The sequence below is a fragment of the Grammomys surdaster genome, unplaced genomic scaffold (assembly GCF_004785775.1).
Source record: "Grammomys surdaster isolate TR1022 unplaced genomic scaffold, NIH_TR_1.0 66, whole genome shotgun sequence".
NCBI classification, from domain to species: Eukaryota; Metazoa; Chordata; class Mammalia; order Rodentia; family Muridae; genus Grammomys; species Grammomys surdaster.
The window spans coordinates 2600276-2611563 of NW_021604568.1; the positions used below are offsets into that span (position 1 = coordinate 2600276).

Below are 11288 nucleotides of genomic sequence, written 5' to 3' on the forward strand. Positions count from 1 at the left end.
CAGTTCTCCATGGGGCACCGTGACCCGGCTACTCCACCTCCATTGCTTGTCTGCAATGTCTGGCCCTCACGTCTTACTATGGCTCCCAATAGTCATGAGTACTTAAGTAGGGGCTTGACTCTTCTCAGGTCCCAAGATAGAAAGTTTAATGACCGCATCCTTTTGCAACCTTGTCTCTGTGTCTGTGCATGCTTTCATGGGGTTGTTTTTATCAGAAGCAGACTTGGGAGCTGGTGTCTGGTTTTGGCTGGCATTTCAGGGGCCCCTGAAGGGAAGATAAAAAGACCCCAGATCTACCTCAGACACTGAGCTGATGTTTCTCCAGAAGATGAAGTAACAGACAGATCGGGTGAACTCTAGGTCTCCTCTGCCCTGAATCTTTGTCACCCAGGCTGCCCAGACCTAACAGCTAGACTAAGGCAAAGTTCAATGCCTAATTTAGAATGATCCTGAACAAACAGAAATCTGAGCATATCGTTCACCTGTCTAAATGTTCACCGGCTTTTATAATGTCATTTGAAGTCTCCCTGAGCCGGCCATTTAATCAACACCTCCAGCTCCTTAGAGGCTCATTCTAACTTCTGCCTACTCTAGTCCCTGTCTACCACTTCCCTGTGCTGCAATTTCTCTGGTTAGTTTTTCTAATCTCAGGGTTTTGTCTTTATTGTTTCCATTGCTTGGAAATTTTTCAAACATGTTGCCCCCAGCTGCTGCTGTGTCTTCGTCTTTAAAGACTGAGTTTTAATTCTTTGTGTGCATGGTGGGGGTGGTATTTACACACTAATGCAAGCCTCTATGAAGGCCAGAAGAGGGCACTGGCATCCCTGGAGCCAGGGCTACAGGAGATTGGAAACTACTCAGTGTGTGTGCTGGGAATCAAGGGGGAGTCCTCTGTAAGAACAGAACCTGCTCTTAACTGCCGAGCTGTCTCTCCTGAACTCCCTTTCTTGATCATCTTGTTTGTTTTTTAGATCAGGTCCAAGTGTCCCTCAAAAGTGTCCCATAATTCCCTGCACTTCTTGGGCCTCAACTTGGATCATGAAATTCCAGCTGCTTGTCCTCACCCCAGATAGGAGGGTTGATGACTGTCTCGATCTTTATTTTCTTATCTGTCCGCAACCAGTACAGCTTACATTACAGGAGACGTTAAAGGTAACTATACAGTCAGAAGAACTACAACTCAGAAGGAAAAGACAAAGCCAGTCCAGAAACTGAATTCAGTCTAGATTGCAGACATTAAATGTGTCAGTCTAGATATGTTTTCGGCCACTTCCGGTAGGCTTCTGGATTGTAAATAATGCAAGAGATTGAAGGCAAGAGAGGAGTAGGGACAGGAGACAGAACAAATAAGAATGTCTGTGTTAATGTGCACGTGTGCTTCAAACAGTTGCTCTCTCCCTAGCGCGACGCTAATTTGAGGCCACTAGGGGGCACTCTTGTTCTATACAACAACGAGGGGAACGCCAGACTGCAGGGTTGTTCCCAGGAAGCCAAACTCGTCCTCTAGTCCCTGCTGTCCTCACCCCATCTCCCCAGGGCCAGGAGGTGTACCTTGCACTTAGTGTGTCAAAGAAACAAATCTCAGTATCAATCAAACCCAAACCCAGACTGCACTGTGGCCCCCTTGGCAGGGGTCCCGTCTGGAGCGGGGCCCAATATTATTAAGGAAGCGCGCGAAGCAGGGATGCAGTTCCCGGGCGGGGCGGGCTTCCCAGCCCGAGTGCCTAGGGGGATCCCGCCGCAGGTGCGGAATCGCTGGCCCCGGCGCCAGGCTCTCCGGGGTTCTGGGTCCCCCGCCGCCCCCGGCCGCACCTGTTAGTGCAGCTTCCCGAGCTGGGCTGGGAAACTGGTGTGTGCAGCTGCCCTGCCCTCCTCCAGGTCAGGGCCAGGTTAGAGCCGGAGGGGCCCAGCCAGGTTTCAGAACCGTGGGCTTGCTTCCCTTCTGCTTCAGGAGATGCAGAAGAAAGGGAATTCCTTTCACACGGCCCTGAGCAACGCCGATGCATCAGTGATGGTGGCCAAGGCGTCATGATTTTGTCTTATGATTCTGACTTTCTGACGGAGCAAGGCTCTGAGTCCCCTCGGAGCCCTCCTGTTTCTCAATGATCTTACTTTCAATTGTAACCCAATGCTTCCTTCCCTAATCTTCCTTCCTTTCTTCCTCCTCAGTAGTTCCCACTTAGCTGTCTGGCTTTTCCCTACCAGAGCAGTTCGGTAACATTTGAGTTCCATGGGACTGACTGTGCTGCTACAGAGAGGAGACCAGAAGAGAGAGGAAGGATTGGGAAGAAAACCTCCAGTTCCCCTCACCCCTCTAGGGTGAAGTCCACTGCTGGAAGCTGATGAAATCATTTACCCTACATTCTACCCTCTGAAGGGCACACGGAGGGAGGGTCTGCAGAGCTTTGATCCAGCTTCCCCCGAATGCCTGCTAGGACCGGTTCACGCTGCACAGGAGAATACGTTCCGTCATACGTTCCGTGTCAGGGATATGGATGGACTTTTTCTGTATGTAGTAGGTTTAGGGGAGGGGAGGGCATGATTTGAATGGTGTTCCACCTAAATCTTCGAAACAGGATTCTACCATATGCTTCCAACGCTTTCCAATAACTTAGCACACTGGCAGACAAGGTGAGCACCCAGCTAAGGAATCTGGGTTTATACTGATACTGCTAACTTCCAACTGATGAGAGACTCATCTAGGGGCGGTTTGGGAAGAAAATTTAATTCTGTGACCATCTCAAAGCTCCATGTCATAGGCATATCACACGCAAACCACAGGGCACGATTGAAACCAGATACAGAAACTACAGAGCCTTCACTCCACAGTTAACTATGTCTTATTCCCATTGTAAAGAACAGTTGCCACAATCACCAAGTGGTGATTAGGGGGTATTACTCATATCTGCACAGTTCTCTGGGATGTACAAAGTCAATTACAACAGACTTAGGCCTTGCCCATCAAGCCAAAAAAAAATCACTAGAGCGTGCAAATGTGTGGCCAAACACACTGTGATAAACACATTACATAGAAAAACACAAACCGAAGGAAAATCAAATTTAGCCTGGATTTCAACAGTTTCTATGGTCTGGTGCTAGTGCATCTTTGTGGCCTTTCTCCTCACCCCACAGGCGTCCTATATTCTAGTCCTTTGTGAGATTTGCCACCTCCAGGACAAAATGAGCCTTGAACTTGTGTACTCCCAAACCTCTGTAAGCTTATCTTGCGGCCTCAAATGGCCTCCCGTACCACAAGTGTTTCCTAGAAGCATGGCTTATCTTTCTGGATAAACACAGTGGCCTCCAACCTTTAAGACTTTTCCAGATCCCAAGCCAGACACCCCCCCCCTCGCACCCGCCTCAGCTTCCAGGCTCCTGTGTTGTTCTCAGAGTCCTCATTATCTCAGAGGGAGACTGAGGCATAGTTCCCCAGCCCTACCTGTGTGAAGTGGGTAGAGGCAGTGGGGGAAGAGTGATCCCTGTACGGCAGAGTACAAGTGTCGTGGCAAGTATCGTTTTTCCAAGAGTAAGTCTAAGATTGTCTATAAGCCACACTTGAGGTAGGCTGATGACTTTATGGTCATGGCTCTCTGGATACTTCTTGAAATCCATTAAAGCAAGTAGAGAAATATCTCCAATTTATTGGCTTTTGACAGTGCTATGGTACCAGGTACTCTCTATGACCCTCTGAGGTTAAAAAAAAAAAAAAAGATGTTCCATGTGACCTAGCCTCTGTTCCTAGGTCCGTGGATGTCAGAGGGCGACATGTGCCGTAACTCTAAGCCACTCCAGTAACAGGAGCACGGAAGGGTAGCCTTCAGGGTTACTGGTATACGGCAGCCAGCAGACAGGTTTGAGGTCGCCTCTGGAGGCAGAACAAGCCACCTCCTGATGGCTGCTGAGACTCAAGACCATCGTCAGGAATGAACTGGAACAGAACTTGTCACCTCCTAAAGGTGACACACTTCCATCACCAAACCACAAAGGGGACGAGGGCTGCCTCTTCTCAGTCTACAAAGAACAACTACACATTCAGTTTTCTGCCCTTAGTTTTAGAGCCATTTGGAGCCATGTTAGCTAGCTACACCATGAAGAAATCATCCTATCGGAAAGGACAGAAATCCCTGCCTGAATAGAGGGTCCCCACGTAAGTGTGAGAGGGGACAGACCAGAGCCATGATGGAAAGCTGTGTAGAAGGTCTGCAGCTGTTGGAAGTGAGCTGGAAGGATGTACATTCTGGAGTTAAGGACAAACGGAAAGCTCTCAGAAAACAACAGTGAAAGCTGTGGATCAGCAAACATCTTGGTTTAAGATGTCAAGTCACTGTAAAATAGAAAGTCACTTCCTAATCCTGTAACCTGCACATCACCGGTCTGGGATTTAAAACAAAACAAGCAGCAAAGCTTTGAGAGGCCGACTCTCAGCCTTTTCCTCAGGCATGAGAATCCCCACGGGCTCAGGGCACGGTCATACCTTTGGCAAAGTGGCCTGGTGCCCGGATGGGGAAATCAAAGATGTGACCGTGTTCCAGGGTTTATGGAAGGCCAGTGCTTCCCAATTTGGTCACATCATTGAATCACCTAGGGAGCTTTAAGAATCGGAGTCCAGAGATTTGGGTTAATTGCTCTGGGGTGTGGTGTGGGCACTGGGGTTTGAAAGCCAATAGCTGTTCAAAGTGCAGCCAGGGTTAAGCAGCATGGGGAGAGAAAGGATGGAGAGGTTTGCAGCCCGGTGAGAGGGAGACAAGTCACTCTCTGGCTGTCACATTCTAAGAGTTTACTTGGGATAAAAGGTGCCTTCTTAACTCTTCTGCAATGCCATGTGAGGAGGCCATGGTTTTTAATGCAGATGTGTGTTCTTTTAAAAGGAAATATTTTGGTGAACAGACTGAAGTGGACATTTCTGCCCTTCCAACCAAAGCTGCCCCGGCATGTACACTGTGAGATGAATGTGTTCTTAGTACTAGGGGAGTTGTGGACGGTGCTTCACACACAGGGGAAAGGATGCACCAGGCAGAGGAAGTTGTAGCAACAGCCTCACACTGAGAAGAAAGAACTGAACACACTGTCCCTTAGTTCCTCCTAAGTCCTGGGGTGTGACACCAGCTCCTTAGTGACAAGCTTTGTTCAGGTAGAAGATTATAATGGGGGTGAAGAATAACCCAGCTGGCACCTTTACTACATTCTCAGCTATGCACACAAAGATTTACTTAGAGCATGCCATACACACGGTTACGGCTACCATCTCATCGTGAGCCACAAAACACACAGAATTCGACAAGGCTCACAAGGATCTCCGAGCTTCTAAGCTTCTATGATCGAGTTTGCACTCTCGGAAGAGCCTGAGGCCTCTTCTCTCTGCAGATTTGCCTCCCCTTTCTCTCAGATCCCGAGTGTGATCACTTTTGATAAATCCTTTGTTCACACATACTTGTGTTCCTGCACTTGGAGCTCAGACTTGACCTTTAGTGTTTAAAGTGCTACCTTGCTGCCCACACAGCCCAGCTCATAAATGTCCCCAGGTAGCCAGCCCTCTTGGTATTTGGGGCTTACAGCCAGCTTGCCTTTCCTCCCCAGGGGCTCCAAATGACCTTTCAAAAGGCTGCATCTGCCCCAGCAGGACCCTTTTCTCTAGGTCAAAGAGGTTTCCACTCTAAGCTCTGCTTTTTAAAAAAAATGGTCTGATTTTCTCTTGATATTTAAAAAGCTACCCGAGGCCCACATGGTAGACAGGTTCTCCCAGATTCTTTCAATCTAAGTATTACCCCTTGGAGTTCCTTACAGGCTACTGTATACACACAAACTCCAACTTACACATTGATTAAAGAAGCTAAGTGCTCAGTGGTGCGGTATGTAGGTATGTACCTCCCCTCCCATGCCACAGATCATGAGTTCAGTCCTCAGTACAGAGAGAGCAAGGAGGGCAGGATCAAGGATGTGGGAAGAAGGGAGGGAGGGAGGGAGGAAAGGAGGGAGGGAGGGAGGGAAGGAGGGAGGGAGGGAAGGACATATATATATAGAGAAATTAGAGGCAGATAGCAGTGTGTATTCATCTGATCTCAGAAACATAAATGCACACACACATTTAAATGATATAAGTAGAATAAAAGAAACCATAAAGAAATTTCTTTTTCATAAAGATGAAAAAGAAATACTTCACGTCAACAGTGAAATATTTGAAAAATTAGGAAGTAAGATACTAGAAAATATAGTTCAATATACATGATAGATGTCAGAGGGGGAAATTGACTTATAGTAGAGCAAAATTACATGCTTTTAATAAGACAAATTAATATTCCAATGGAAAAATAAGCAAGGAACACAAGAAACTTGTGAAAAAAATACATTAGCAGCAGATATAAGCATCTTCAATCTTACACATACAAAGTGAATGTGGTTGAAGAACAGCATCTTTCATTATGAAGCTGGCAGAAATCTGAAGCTGTTAGATCCTGCTAATGACACATTTCCTGCTCCTGCTCAGACCTCTTCACCTAAGATTGGCTGGGTAGCACATGGAAGGAGGATTCCATGAACCAAGATTCCACACCTCAGTGGATGTCAGGGATCCGGAATCCAGTGTAAGCAGGCTGGAAAGAGGACATCTGAAGAACTCTAAGGATCATCAGGTCAGAGCTGGCAGGACAGAGAGATGTTGGAACTTGCTACAGAGCACAGGGTGTAGATTTACTCTGTTCACTTTTCTTAAAGGAAGACATGATAAGAAATATCCCTTTAGACTCATATAAAGAGGGCCGGTCCTATAATTGGAGCCATGCGGTTCTGGAGTAGACAAATTTAGGAGCTGTACTGTGTCATCCAACAGAAGATGAGATCTTTTCAGGCAGGTACATCATATGAGAGATTTCTTATTGGCATCTTTAAAGTTTTTCTTCTAGAGAGCCATCTTTTAATAACTACACAACTTTTACAGTGTCCTTCCTTCCTTCCTTCCTTCCTTCCTTCCTTCCTTCCTTCCTTCCTTCCCTCCTTCTCTCTCTCTGTTTATTTCTTATTTAAAGAAATTAATTAGAATGATCTTAGCAGACAAATAGACAGAAACCCATAGGGAGGATATCTACTTGACCAGTTTAAACAGTCAATTGTCCCTGGCACTTAGTGAAAACCCCTAGAAGCCAGGAGGGTGCTGGCCCAGGACTGCACTCCTTTTCACTAGGTCTGTGGGTATCAAACCCTAAACACGTGCTTCCATATTTACTGATGACAGGGGTTGGTAAAACAGTGGCCAGTTCAGTTCTCAGGACTTTCACGACTGGCAAGCTCAGAATCCAGCCATACAATAGCATCATACAGTCTGGTCTGAAAGGGACAGAGAAATATTTTTAAAGTCTTAGCACCTGGGAGTTAACTTGAGTCTTCAGAACCTTTCTGTTTGGCTATCGTCAAATGACACCTTTCTATCAGCATGCAGTTAGATATCAATGCTATTTTTTGACATAAAATTTAATGAGGATGAAATCAAAGCAAAAGTTATGTCCCAGAGAGTTGGAAAAAGAAACAAGCAATTTGAGAATAAAGAAGAAAAATGTTCATTTCTTCAGAGGCTAGACAAGAGTGTGGTTCGTAAGGGCCTTGAGATTGACCAGCTCCAGAGTGTCTGCTGCTGTAGAGGAAGATGCAGAGCTGAGGTTTAAGCATCAATGGGTCCCACGACCTCAAGGCAGAACCCACACCCTACTGTGGCACTGGCTCTAGGCTGCTATCTTTGGGGACTTATTTCTAATAACAGAGATAAGGTTTTTTTGTTGTTGGTTTTTTGTTTGTTTGTTTGTTTGATTTTTGGCAAGGACCTTAGAGCTCTCTCCTCCCAACCTCACCACCAAAACTTCCACACTGCAGAGCCCTTGAAGGCCTGGTGTTTATACTGCTCAAGTAAGTCAAGGGCATATACACTGTGCTGTGGCCAGACAGTAAGTGACTGCCACCATTACTGAACGGGCCTGGAATCAATTAGCCCTATGCAGAGGCCTCTTCAACTACATTAATTCTGGGCAGAGTTTAAGATGGATGAACCCAGACAGTCTCACGACATTTCAGTTATTTGGTGGTACCTTTGTCCTCTGTAATTCTGACGGCTCACTGCTGCACTGTGGGACAGCACACTGCTGCAGGCAGGCTGTGGGTGAGGACTCGGAAGGATGCCAGGTGCTTCCTTGCTTTGTCATTTCTAGTTGTGCAATTCTTGGGTGACTAAGGCAATGCTCCAAGACTCAGTTTCTCTACCTCTCAAGTGGGAGGTACACCCTTCCTGGTCTTGTTCCAAAGGTTAGATAAGGTAATGGTTACCGCAGCTACTACAGCTAGCCTCCTCTGTATTAGCATAAAATTAAATGTTCAGACAGACTGAATTGTGGCCAGTAAACACGGAACCGCCTCTGGTCTATGTGGCTTAACTCAGACTCTAAATGAGGGCAGGGGACAAAACAAGATTCCCTCCAAATGTCACTAAGCCCAGAACTCTTAGAAGACACTGGTTCCCTGAGGTCTGTGTGAGAATGTCTGATCTGATGGAAGGCACCCCTTCCTTTCTAATTTTAATATCACACCCCCTCTAAATGGAACTGAAGGAGAGAGAGCCAGAGAGCCAGAGAGACACAGAGAGAGACAGAGACAGAGAGAGGGAGGAAGAGGAGAGCGAGCGCCTGGGGTCTGTCCTCACACCTGTCTGACTCTCACTTTCACACACTAGTTGGCGTCCAGATGTTGCTTATGTTTGTTGAAAGACCTTGGAGGCATTTCTGTCCAGGCAGAACTAACTCCCTAGAGATGAACATTTCTTCACCTGTGGTCACACAAGGCCATGAGAAGACACTTTCTGTAGATGGTGGAGCTGCCCTAGAAGAAGTACTCCTCTCCTCTGACGTATTCAGAAAGAGACCATCTCCCATAAAGCTGAGGCCTAGCCCACAGAAGACCCACAGCCGGGGATTTTCTGAGAGAAAGCAGCCAGCTATTGCCATGCCTCCTGCCCCCTTCCCGTTAGCACACCCTCTGTGTGTGGTCGGTCATTTAGTGGTTTGAAGAAGTTACTTGGCTGGTGACCATTGAGACTGCAGGCTCTGGGGTAGAGAGGACACAGGACTGAAGAGAATGGTTGGTAGACATGGACAGTGTGATGGTGGGGAGTGGGGTCAGTCCTCCCTTCCCTAGCCTTCCTGAGGCCACCCTCCTCACAGTGCTTCTCCAGAGGATACCCATCTTGTCTTCCACCAGGCAGGATCAGCTGAATCTGAAGTGAAATTTATCTCTTTTAAGCTGAACCCCATATATCTCTGCCAATTTGAAGTGTTATGGGCCAAATTTGCCAAATTTTGCTTGGCAGCAAAAGTTCTAAGCTTACCTCTCTTCTCTGAACCACTTCTACCGTTTCGTTAACTAGTCTGTGATGAGTATGTGTTCCAGATGCAGGATATTCTTGGCTTGAACACTCGACATTTTTAAAATGTCTACCCTGTAGGGCAAAGAGTCCTGGTCTCTTGTCTGGGTCCCAGAATGATACAACGATTTCTACAACAATTTAAATAAAGAATCAAGACCTGTGTGGGTGTTGGTACTGATCACTGAGACAGGAGACAGTGAACTCAGATGCTAAGGCCATGACTGAGCAGCAGTCCCTGGAGTACTTCCTACGAGGGGGCTGACACACCCTCACTTTCCACTCACAAGGTGATGTCCTTCCGGAGACTTCAAATCTTCACAGCCTCGACACCAATTCTGAGAGGATAACTATTCCATGGTCTTAACAAAAATACTTTCTGGCGTCCTCCTAACGCAGACCTAACTGCTGGTTTGAATGTGACTTGCTTGTGTCAGATCCTTTTCTGGCTGCTCCAGAGAGGAACAGTTACACATCCTTTGCCCCAAGAACTCGCCATTCTCTTCTGAGTTAATATGGCTTTAGGCTGTAGCAAGGAATTAGCAGATACAGAACAGAGTCAGGCCCCAGAGGCTTGTAACAAAAAGAAAAGAGACATCGCGGATTGAAATCACTTCCTAGCCTTTCCTTTCATCCTTTCTGAGCACTCTGGTTTGCTGACACCACTACATGTTTCCTTGGAGACCCCCAGCCAGGCTCACTGAGGGATCTTGCTCTGTAGCAGAAACTGAGCACTAGATGTGGAACTAAACAGTCCACTCAACTCTATGACAGTCCCCGCCTAGCAACTTATAGGTCAAGTTGGCATAGCAGAGAGTCAGAGCCTCCAGGGTCTGGGTAGGAAGAGATGATATGTTATCACCACTTTGTAGAAAAGGAACAGACGACAATGCTCCTGCAAGGCCCGAAGTTTAGCTGTGCACTAGTGACGGGTCAGATTTGAAGTCAGGAGCTTTTTACTTCTGACTCTAAACCAGAGGTTCCCAACTTTCCTTATGCCGCAACCCTTTAATACAGTTCCTCATGCTGTGGTGACTTTGAACCATAAAATTACTTTTGTTGCTACTTCATACTGTTATGAATCATAATGTAAATATTTTTGAACACAGAAGTTTGCCAAAGGGGTTGGGACCTACAGGTTTAGAACCACTGTTCTAAACCACCTTAATACCATACATATAATAATATGTATACATATAATATACATAATAATAATACCAACATATAAAGTAAAATGTAACTATCTTGTAGCTGTGTATCTAGATTTATATTTATAGATGTATGTATTCATGCTTTATACCCAGAGAAGGCTTTATTTCACTAGTGTCCTCTAGTTTGATCTCACTCTCTTCCTTTTTTTTTTTCAGATAAAGAAACCGAGAGCTAATCACACGGATGAATGTCAGCTTCTGCAAGCCTTCTGGTTTTGTTTGATCTCAGCATTTTATCAAGTTCTTCTTCAGGATCTTTGTGGAAAGGAATTGCTTTGTCTTATTCTTTCCTCTACTCTGAACAAAACTGTAACAGAGCTTCCTAGGAGTCTGCTGACTAGGTGAAGTTCAGGGCAGCAAAGTGAATCATAACCAGAGAGTCAGTTACTTCAGGTACCCTGAGGACAAGACTGGAGGCATGGCCATAGTGCTGGGGTGAACAGGGAAGCAAGTATGCCCTTGGTTGCTGGGGACACAGGCTCATTCAAAGATACCACCCTCTTACTGCCATCCACGGTGGCCACCTTGGTTTGATTTTTATGCTGTTCTCAGTACGTCTTTTATAAAATCATAGTCTTTAATGCACAAAAAGTGTGAAAAAGATCATTCTCAGACACAACACTAATTCCCCCGTCTTCCACGACAGCCCAGTGCTGAGTGGAGGATCAGGAAGCTCAGAC

The 11288-nt window shown here is 46.3% G+C and overlaps 1 protein-coding gene across 3 annotated transcripts in view; it reads right to left on the reverse strand.

The window, feature by feature from the left end:
* Hpse2 (heparanase 2 (inactive)) overlaps positions 1–11288 on the reverse strand; it is a 593647-nt gene that overhangs the window by 5069 nt on the left and 577290 nt on the right. The gene's annotated exons all lie outside the window — the stretch shown is intronic.